Below are 10,711 nucleotides of genomic sequence, written 5' to 3' on the forward strand. Positions count from 1 at the left end.
ACATTTTTGCATCAATCATCATCAAACTTGGTCAGGATGCTTATCTAGTTGATAGCTTGGATGAGTTCGAACATGGGTCATCTCGGATGAAAAAAGTAGGTCACCGGAGCTAAAAATAGAAAAACCTTGTTAACACTTTAGCGGTCACATTTTTGCATCAATCATCATCAAACTTGATTAAGATGCTTGTCTAGGTAATAACTCGGATGAGTTCGAACATGGGTCATCTCGGATGAAAAACTAGGTCACAGGAGCTAAAAATAGAAAAACCTTGTTAACACTCTAGTGGTCACAATTTTGACTCAATTGTCATCAAACTTGGTCAGGAAACTTGTCTAGGTCATTGCTGGGAATAAATCGAACATGGGACATCTCGGATGAAAAACTAGGTCACAGGAGCTAAAAATAGAAAAATCTTGTTAACACTCTAGCGATCACATTTTTGCATCAGTCATCATCAAACTTGGTCAAGATGCTTGTCTAGCTACTGTTGTGATCCAAATATTCTGTTAATTGGTCTGAAAGTTTGTTTTGATGATTTCTAAGTCAAGATCGAACATGTGTCATCTTGGATGAAAAACTTAAGGTAACACCGCCAAAATATGGAAAAACCTTGTTAACATTCTAGTGGTCACATTTTCGACTCAATTATCATCAAACTTGGTCAGGATGCTTGTCTAGGTAATTGCTTGGATGAGTTCGAAATCGCATGTGAAACTAGGTCACCGGAGCTAAAAATAGAAAAATCTTGTTAACACTCTAGTTGCTACTGTTTTGATCCAAGTATCCTGGAAATTGGTCTGAAAGTTTGTTTTGATGATTTCTAGGTCAAGTTTGAATATGTGTCACCTGGGTAAAAAACTAGGTCGCACTGCTCAAATATGGATAATCCTTGTTAACACTGTAGTGGTCACATTTTTGACTCACCTGTCATGAGACTTGGTCAGAATGCTTGTCTAGGTAATTGTTTGGATGAGTTTGATAATTCAGGTGAGCGATCTAGGGCCATCATGGCCCTCTTGTTTAATTTATATAGGTATTTATTGGCTAAATTATGCTAAATCTAGTAATAAATATGGTACCTGATATTTTCGAAGTGTAATATAATCAAAACTAGACGGTAAAAGTATTTCATATTTTACAAGATCAACCAATATACTTTTTTAAAAATTTAGGGAAACTTTGAAAACAGGCACTCATTTGAGTAAATTTTAAGAATTTTTTAAATTAGGCTCCCTAAGTAGAAAAATGGCCAGACACGTGGTAAAAATGGGTGGGGTAGGGTAACATTTTTATACAGATTTCATAAATTTTATGTAGAAACCATAATTTTGCTTATGTGGATTGTTAGCTGAATGGTACTATTTGTTTCTTACCAAAAATTAATGGGAAAACATTTTTCATTAGAATGTTATTGCAGATTATTTAAAGGTTCCTCATTTCTAAAAAAGGGCCCTCATAACATCCTAGCTTGAGTTCAGAAAAGTGGCCATAACTTGATTTCCGTACGGTAAACTTTGTTTAAATTTTGCATACAGGTGTACTTTAAGGTATACATCTGACTTATGATGTCAATTTTTTAGTTCCTGATAGTGCCCATTAGGGTCCTAATACCTTAAGTGATACATGTACATACCAAACTTGCTATCTAGTAGATACATGTATGTGAGATTATAGTTTAAACTTCTCATGAAGAGTGGTGTGTACTAGTCACTACTAGCATTGTTAGTAACAGTAGGTTTATCATAGTACTAAGTTACTTTGTACTGTATAAATGGAGGTTAAAGGTCAAGTCCTGATGTATAATACAATGTATTTTATATATATAATATTTATATATATATATATATATATATATATATATATATATATATAATGTCATGAAGACATGACATGTTTCCAACATATTTCCATTATTAACTTTATTTTTGGTACAGGAATATAAAGTTGTGTCATGTGATGCCTCTGTCAGTCATGTATCAAATATTAGTGTGACTATTCTGTCAGTCATTTGTCAGGCATTGTTGCTGTAACAATTGCTTTAAGACTCAGCACTTGTTTCCTAGTTATTGTTCATTATGAAAAGGGGATTTTTTTCGCTAGAATTGTGGTTTGCTGACCAGTTGATTTATATGCTTATTAAAAATATACTTGTCATATGCTGGGAATAATGATAAACTTTGACATTGTATTGCCTTATTTTACCATTTGAACTGAATTCTCTTAAACCATCAACTTGATTGTAGTAATTTTACTCTAAACTAGTAATTAGTAAAGCCTGCCTTAAGCATTATCCATTTATATCTTTAAAATATAATTACAATTTGTAAATGAAGATATATAAACTACTGTCTAAAGGTAAAATTGTTTTAAAATACAGATATTCCTATAAATCTCTGCTAAACTCAAGTATTTATAAAATAGACATTACATACTTGTTGAAAAGAGAATGGTGTAACAGTTATATATCTATATTCATGTATATAGTAAGTTATTACAGTGTTGCTATAAATCATTTCTATATATGTTACATGGATTGTGGTGACACTGTGAGAGAAAGAGAGTTATGTTCACTGCTGTTGTTATTATATTAAGTCATTTTTTTGTATGTAAAACATTTTTTGTTATAGTACATGTATACAGATTTAAATTCACTTATGTTACGTGCGCCATACATTCACCATACTGTCAACATACCTTCACAATACCATCAACATACCTTCACTATACCCTCAACATACCTTCAAAATACCTTCACCATACCATCAACATACCTTCATCATACTGTCAACATACCTTCACCATACTGTCAACATACCTTCACCATACCCTCAACATACCTTCACCATACTTTTGTCATACCTTCACCATACTGTCAATTAAAACCATCACCATACCTTCAACATACTTAAATTACATCAACATATGTATAATTGAGAGTTAAATCACATGGGGTACAAGGGAAGAAAAGAATGTTTCTAATTGGATGAAATAATTGCTTCATAGTTTTACTTTCTGTTGTTTAATGATTGCCTTTGTTTACATATACTAGAATATTCTCTGTGTAAACTAAAATGACCAAAGGCTTGACCATATATCCCTCATTTATCATGTATAATAAATCATTGTGTTTTATAAGTTTTACTCTGGTCATGAAGACAGGCTTGTTCATTATGATGAAAGTTTATAACATTTTACATTTTTCATCAACTTAGAATAAATATATGCCTTAATAGTTGAATAAGTGAGTGACACAGTTTGAGCGTGGTAGTTCATCTTTAACTTTTCTTTAAAAAAATTTAAAAAAGCAATAATGAATGAGCCATGTGTTTATATGGATACAGACTGAATACTGAATGACAAAGATGCTAGTGTGATTCATATTTTTGACATGTTAATATTCATGGATTTAAGTTGTGGAATCATTAACTAATAGTTTAAATCTCTTTTAAAAAAATATTTTGAAATACCCATATACATTTTCCATTTTCTTGATTTTTTGTATACAGTTGTTTACCTCTATGTATTTTGAAGATTTTTAAGAACATTTTCAACAGGTAGTTTTTATTACTTCACATGAAAAATACATGTACTGTGTATTGTTTTGTGATTTTTTTGATTTTTTTTGTATTTACCTCATTTTATTTCATATTAAAACAAAGACTATATTAAGTTTTTTTCCTTCAAATTGTGTTCATTTATGTTTTGCTGTATAAGGTTGTAGTCTGGCCCTTTACCCTGCTGGAACTAAAAGTTAAAGCCTTTGTAGCCAGGCCATGCTGTCTGACCCAGTTCAATACTGTTGGCTTACTATCTTTTAAGTTTTCATTCTGATATCCCTAAAATTGATAATTGGCAGTTCCAAACATATTAAGACAGACAAGTCCATTTTAGAAATGCCAGCAGGGTATGGGTTTAAATGTTATTGTATTATTATTAAATCATTAAGGCAGATGATTTGTGATGACAGTTGTCAATTAAAATTCAATTATTGATTGGTGTTAAAGATAATAAATTATATAAGCTCAATCAGTACTTGATGATACCTTGTTAAAATGGTAAAAGACCATCTTTACTTCAAGAAAATATGTTCCTATCATTAAACATAAACAACAACTTCCAGTTTATATGCATAATTGTACAAAAGAGTATATTGTGCATTTAAGTTTTACAATATACTAGTAGTAATAATTATTGTCATCACAGATAGTATAACTTCATGGTTAATATAGATTCATCAGTTGAATGATGTAGAATATAGTAATATAATTACTATTTATTGAAGTGTATAAGAATTGATATAGATGTAATCTAAAGAGGTTTATATAGTATATATACTTACAACATAATGTAATAAATATATAATTAACGAATGATTTATGTTAATTGTATAATTACTATTATTTTGTCTTACTACTATAAACTTCAGTAAGAATATTATGGTGTTATCTTGATTTTATTGCTTTCATGTGCAAATTATGATATGGTTCAAGGGCAGATAACTTCAAGGTTATAATACAGATACCAAACTCGATAAATGCAGTAAATGCAGGTTACAACTTAGTAAATTTACTGATAACTAATGATAGTAGTGCAGCAAAAAGCTGATAAGATTAAAACTTTGTTTGTACACTGTGATTAGATATGTGAAAAACCTTCATTTGTCAAGTCTGGGATAACATCATTAAATATTTTTGTTAATGAAATAATTGGTCAATCAAAACCAGAAGAGAAACTACTATATAAGGCAAGACAGTAACAGTTTTATATAATACAGGGTACTATAGTATGAAAGACATTGTTGCTATCTCTGATTGTAATGATTTATGTAGAGAAGTTGTTAGTTACTTGCTGAAAAGCTAGAACCAATAAATGTTCTTGGTAGATAACTGCTTGCTAGTATACTGTAGCCACCTCCATGAAATGGCAAATTTAGTTAGTGGTTATTTATAACAGACAGGCTTCCAAGTAATAAAGTCTGCATTTTGTCCTGAACTACTGTTACATGTTAGTTTAAACAAGTTAATGAACTTGAATTATTGCTGGCATGTTTTATCATACACAACTTCATCATATATTATATATGTGAATGGGTAAAAGATAAAATAATAACAGCAAGCTGTCTTAATGTTGAAATCTCCCTGTTTACTACAAGTATTCAACTGTTTAAGAATTTCTGTGACCTTTTTGTACTTAGTGTCAGGAACATCTCTAGGATATATATTTTATCTTTTTTTTTCTTTTTTTTTCAAAGTAAGAGGAGAATTACATATATAATAGACTTCCTGCAGACATGGAGATAATTTTAGATAAAATATCTGTTATATAAATGAAAATATGTGTATTTATAAATAACCTACTGTTTTAAGAGATATTTTACAAAATGTATATATTATTTACTGATAAAAAACAACAAACATGTGCTTAATCAGATTTATATATAATGAAAGAATATAGAAAAGTTAATGTGATTTAATGAGAATTGTTCGAATTTAAATGATAGAGTGAAAGACATTGTTAGCAAAAACTAAATAAAATCAAATATAATGACAATTTTATATACCATCTGATGCAAGATACTCAAATATAATTTATCTGTAAATATAACCTCAAGAAAAGGCCAGTTTTACCCAATATGCATATAAATTTAATGATGTATTTTAGATTTGGTTTCAACATAAATCATGTCTTTTGTTTTGAGGAAATTGAGTAAATTTATTTTGATAATATTCTGGCACAATGTGGGGGTTGGGGGAATATTAGTAGTGTTAGGAATGGCACCAATGAATGAATGTTTCAAGGAATAATGTTTTTTGAAATTCCTAGAATTGATTGAATCCATGTTATATTAAGATAGCTGCATTATTTGTCTGATTGGGATAGATAAAATAGTTGGCTGTTAATGTTTGTGTATAAACGTAAAATTTAAAACAAAAATCATGAACATTGCATTGAGATGTCAGTATAGACCAACAGCTGACTGCGAGATTTGGGTATTTTTTTGGCATATTTTAATTTAGTTTACTTTTTAGAGATGAAAAACAAGATGATTTTGATACAACCAGTAGTTTATCTTCAGTTTGCCTGTCTTACTGTACATTTAAAGGAAATTTTAATAAAATATATATTTACGAAGCATGATGCATCAATTAAAGGGTAACTGATTAAACTAGAACACATTACATGTATATTACAAGCACTGGTCTATGGGGAAAATCACAGCTCACTCAGTATTAGAATTGATTAAAAATTAAAAAATGCAATCCAAATGCTACAGTTTCCACTATATTCTACTATAATTATAAGACTTTAAATACATGTTTTGTTAGCCTTCTTTTTATTGACCAAAATTTCCATTAAAATATGCATTATCACATGTTTTATATTTTCAAGTGATAATAAACCCTCTAAATAATCCCCTTAATAGCCATTCTATATTCTCCATTTTACAAAAACTTTATGATTGTCATAGTTTCAAACACCTGTGAATCTATTAAGCCATTTTGTAGAATTCAAGCACCTTTAAAGTGGATATAAAATCATTTTATTATTGTAAGTATAAAACTTATATAAACTATCATAGTGTGTGTAATCAAAATAATCTGTTTATGAGATTACATGTATATGAATGAAATGGTTTTATGTGTACATGCATGAATGTAATGTTAGAATTACTTATTACAAATACAGTGAAATAAGCAGGTTTATTTTCTACGAGAATGAAACTTAGTTCTGTAAGTTTGAATGTAAATCAAATGTGATTGTCAGCTGAAGGTGATTCAATTTTGTTTGTTTTTTCTTCATCATTTCATGCTTTAATCTTTAACCACAGGCGATTTTGTGACAATAAATTATATGACAGCATGTGCAATTATTTGAATGATTTTCATCATGTACAATGTTAAGGTCCAAATCTAGCATGCAGCTAGTGTACATTACCAAATAATAACAGGTCTTCCAGCACCAGAAATTGGCAACAGTTGTTATATATTGTCATTGTGATTACCCAACAACTAAAATCTTACTTGTTTTGAACAACACATATACTTCTCCCATAATATAAGTAAGTAAAATAAAGTTGCCTGTGGTTTAGGATACATCATTTAACTGTTATATTGAAATCAGCTTCCATGTTTACAATGTGCTTTTACTTTTCGTAACAGAAAGAAAGGCTTGCTACTAGTTTTTGATCATTATTTAGTACTTTCGTACTTCCCTTACAATATTTTATATGAATATTTTGATATTTGACTATATGAAACTTATATTTATTCTCTCTATATGATTGTATGGTCACACATTAAATTACATATAAACTTATTTCTGTGTTATCTTCTGTATTACCTCCTGTTGTCAAGCACCAGTTTAGTCATATATAACATTGCTGTTTGGAGGACCATTAGATGAGATGTAGCAACATTAATGGGATATCCATATCTTACATCTTCCAAAGTAACATTCAACTTACCCTAAACCTGGTTGTGGTAAAACCACGCAAAAAATACATTTTGTAAACATTCTTTGGAAGTGAACTGTAGGTACACTGTTTATTCATCAGTAACATCAATTTTATACAAATAACTGGTAAGATGATCCCTCAGAAGCATTAAAATCAGCAAAATGACATGAAAATTGCAGACTTGGTTTGATTTTGAGTCTGGACACCAAAGCTGGTACTTGCATAGTCCATTAAAATCACTTTTAAACAAGACACCCAAAGCAAGTACCTGCATAGTCCAGTAAAGTCACTTATACGGGGCACCAAAGCTAAAACATGCATAGTCCAGTAAAGTCACTTTTATACTGAGCACCAATGCTAAAACCTGCAGAGTCCAGTAAAGTCACTTTTATACTGAGCACCAAAGCTAAAACCTGCAGAGTCCAGTAAAGTCACTTTTATACAAGAAACCAAAGCTAAAACCTGCATAGTCTAGTAAAGTCAATTTTATACTAGGCACTAAAGCTAAAACCTGCATAGTCCAGTAAAGTCACTTTTATACAAGAAACCAAAGCTAAAACCTGCATAGTCTAGTTAAGTCAATTTTATACTAGGCACTAAAGCTAAAACCTGCATAGTCCAGTAAAGTCAGTTTTATACAAGACACCAAAAATCACTTTTAAACAAGACACCCAAAGCAAGTACCTGCATAGTCCAGTAAAGTCACTTATACTGGGCACCAAAGCTAAAACATGCATAGTCCAGTAAAGTCACTTTTATACTGAGCACCAATGCTAAAACCTGCAGAGTCCAGTAAAGTCACTTTTATACTGAGCACCAATGCTAAAACCTGCAGAGTCCAGTAAAGTCACTTTTATACTGAGCACCAAAGCTAAAACCTGCATAGTCCAGTAAAGTCACTTTTATACAAGACACCAAAGCTAAAACCTGCATAGTCTAGTAAAGTCAATTTTATACTAGGCACTAAAGCTAAAACCTGCATAGTCCAGTAAAGTCAGTTTTATACAAGACACCAAAGCTAAAACCTGCATAGTCTAGTAAAGTCACTTTTATACTGGGCACCAAAACCTGCATACTCCAGTTAAGTCACTTTTTATACTGGGCACCAAAGAGTCCAGTAAAGTCACTTTTATACTGGAACCTGCATACTCCAGTAAAGTCACTTTTATACAAGACACCCTAGCTAGTACCTGCATAGTCCAGTAAAGTCACTTTTGTACTGGGCACCAAAGCTAAAACCTGCATAGTCCAGTAAAGTCAATTTTATACTAGGCACCAAAGCTAAAACCTGCATAGTCCAGTAAAGTCACTTTTATACAAGACACCCTAGCTAGTACCTGCATGGTCCAGTAAAGTCACTTTTATACAAGACACCCTAGCTAGTACCTGCATAGCCCGTAAAGTCACTTTTATATAAGACACACAAGCTTACTAGTGCATGCATAGTCCCATAAAGTCACTTTAATATATGACACCCATGCTAGTACCTTCATAGTCCAGTAAAGTCAGTTTTATACATGACAACAAAGCTAGTACCTGTATAGTCCATTTAAGAGCACCAAAACTAAAACCTGCATAGTCAAGTAAAATCAGTAATATACAAGACACCCTAGCTAGTCTTGTACCTGTTTTAAAGGTGACACAAGACTAGGAAACTGTGTAGTCAATTTAAGATATACATATTATTAGTTACAAAGATATTTGACTTATAAGCCTTTAAATTGTTTTATTGATATTGCATAATTGTCATTTTGGTTGAAAAAAATTCTTTAATTGGTTGCAGTTCAGTATATACTAGTAAGGAATGTATTATTATGTCATTAGAGTATAATGAAAATCGATGTAAGCAAACATGCAGTATTATACAGGAAAGCACATCAACAACAACACTTCTTGTAGTTTCCAAATAGACTCTTTATTTAATTTATTTCAGCAAAAACAATACAGATGTGAAAGCAAAAAAATATCTCCTGTATGGAAGCCTATATTTCAGTATGAAGTATAAAATGGCAAATAACGCAAGTATTGAGCGATGCATGTCCAGGAACAACACAATATTTCACAACAACTGTTGGGACATTACTGTATACCAACTTCTGTAGAGATAAGTGATTAAATCACAGGTATATTGTTATCATTATATAATATATTCAAAACACTGGCACATAGAAAAACATGAGACAATAAGAAAATCAATTCTTCTCCTGGAAATTATGCAAGGACAAATTTAAATCTATGGGTCTACATCTACATACACTGTCAAGTCTTGCTTAACTAAAAAGGTAAAGAAATACCAAACTTCCTCAGCACAAATAACATAAATCCAAGACCTCTGTGGTATTACTAAATCTTATTTCATTATTTTCAACTTTAGTAAATATATTAAACCCTTTTCCATTTTAAATTATTCTAACATTTTCAAGTCAGCTGATTTTAATACAATAATCAACAACAGTTCATGTGTTTTCAATCAAATAATTAGGAAAATAGAATCCAACATAATAAAAAATTTTTTTTTGTAGAAGTTTGTAGGAAATACCTTACTTTTGTACATTTCAATAATTCTACAAAACAAGACTTGTGTGAAAAAATTAACAAGTGCACATGTGTAATGAATTATCACCACACTTTAAAACACATTTACAAATTACATTGCTGAAAACAAATACTTTACAATAAGTAGGTGAAAGTTATGTTACTTTAGAAAAATCTGTTTAACATGTATTACCTACATTATATTATACTACAACAAAAAACAAATATACATGTACACTGTGAGGTTTTTGGTGAATCATATTTGTAACTACTCAATTAAAAAGTAATTGATACTACAGTTATTTCATTAAATCTTGATGGTCATGCAAAACAATTTAGTTTGTAATAAACAATATATAACTCCCATTATTTTAAAAATGAACAGATAAATACACATATAAAGTGTCCATCAAAACTATGCCATTGATAAATTAGTTGAACTGAAATAACTTTTTTTCTGTTTATTACAATCTACATTTATTTCTGCCTTTCTAAAATGTATACATGCATGTACAATCTGCAGATAGTCCCCCCTGTGTTTAACTTAAAATTATTCAATCATGCTAAAATATAACAACACAAGTTTAACATCATTATTCCTCCCCTAACAGACAGACAGTACACTTATATACTACTTCAAGGTAACAAGGTAAAATGGTGGGGTATAAAAACTTCAACTAACTGAAGAGGTTCATTCATTATAAACCTTTCTCAACA

At 30.5% G+C, this 10,711-nt stretch overlaps 1 protein-coding gene across 1 annotated transcript in view; it reads left to right on the plus strand.

The window, feature by feature from the left end:
- The window catches only part of LOC132744004 (guanine nucleotide-binding protein subunit alpha-12-like), a 28,879-nt gene extending 21,559 nt beyond the window's left edge, over nt 1-7,320 (plus strand). Inside the window, exon 4 of the mRNA XM_060732604.1 lies at nt 1,621-7,320. The gene's annotated coding sequence lies outside the window, so the exon portion shown is untranslated. The remainder of the gene's footprint in view (nt 1-1,620) is intronic.
- The last annotated feature ends 3,391 nt before the right edge of the window (nt 7,321-10,711 follow it).

The sequence above is a fragment of the Ruditapes philippinarum genome, unplaced genomic scaffold (assembly GCF_026571515.1).
Source record: "Ruditapes philippinarum isolate M1 unplaced genomic scaffold, ASM2657151v2 ctg684_1_1_1_1, whole genome shotgun sequence".
NCBI classification, from domain to species: Eukaryota; Metazoa; Mollusca; class Bivalvia; order Venerida; family Veneridae; genus Ruditapes; species Ruditapes philippinarum.